Raw genomic sequence first — 869 nt, 5'->3', positions numbered from 1 at the left:
ACAGACAGAAAAAAGAGACAGAGACGACGAGAAACAGAGACAGACCGAGAAGACAAGACGGACAGAACAGAGAAAGAGACAGAGACAGAAACGACACAGAGACAGAACAGCCAAAGGGACACAGACAGAGACAGAGACAGAGAAAGAGACAGAGACAGAGACAGAGACAGAGACAGGGACAGAGACGGAAACAGAGACGGAGACGGAGACAGATAGAGGCAGAGAGGCAAGCAGGGAAACAGCCTCAGGTTCACAGACAGGGCAGACATATATATATATATACATATATAATATATTATATATAATATATATATAATATATATATATATATATATATATATATATATATATATATATATATATATAGACACAGAGAAAGAAACACCGACAAAGACGCCCTCTCAGAAACAGACATTTATACATGGACAAACAGAGGCAGAAGCACGGAAACAGCCACAGTCAGACCCACAAACAGACAGCCACAGACCTTGTATCGGCACGGGGGTGTAGCTCAGTGGTAGAGCGCTCGCTTTGCATGTGAGAGGCCCCGGGTTCGATCCCCGGCACCTCCAGCCTTTTAGGATGATTTCATTGTTGACTTTATCTTGCTGGTAATATTGTCTTTAATTGTTATGAATATCATTAACATTTCGTTGGTTTTGATGCTAATAATTATTATATCTATGATTATGATTATTGTCATTACAATGTTACCATTTCTGATTTTGTTATAATCAATGCAGCTGTTGTTGTTGTTAGTAACTATTATCCTTATTATCATTATCATTGCTATTGCAGTTATCACTGTTATTATTACTATTATTATCATCATCATTATTATTATTATCATTATTGTTATTATTATTATT

General features: G+C 36.7%; 1 non-coding gene across 1 annotated transcript; it reads left to right on the top strand.

Annotated features, from left to right (window-relative positions):
* Positions 1-500: 500 nt before the first annotated feature.
* Trnaa-ugc lies at positions 501-572 on the top strand. Its single transcript has one exon. It is a non-coding gene; the product is annotated as a tRNA-Ala (tRNA).
* The last annotated feature ends 297 nt before the right edge of the window (positions 573-869 follow it).

The sequence above is a fragment of the Penaeus monodon genome, chromosome 9 (genome assembly GCF_015228065.2).
Source record: "Penaeus monodon isolate SGIC_2016 chromosome 9, NSTDA_Pmon_1, whole genome shotgun sequence".
In the NCBI taxonomy this organism is placed as follows: domain Eukaryota; kingdom Metazoa; phylum Arthropoda; class Malacostraca; order Decapoda; family Penaeidae; genus Penaeus; species Penaeus monodon.
The sequence above is the reverse complement of the archived record's forward strand: the minus strand, read 5'-3'. Positions and strand labels throughout refer to the sequence as shown.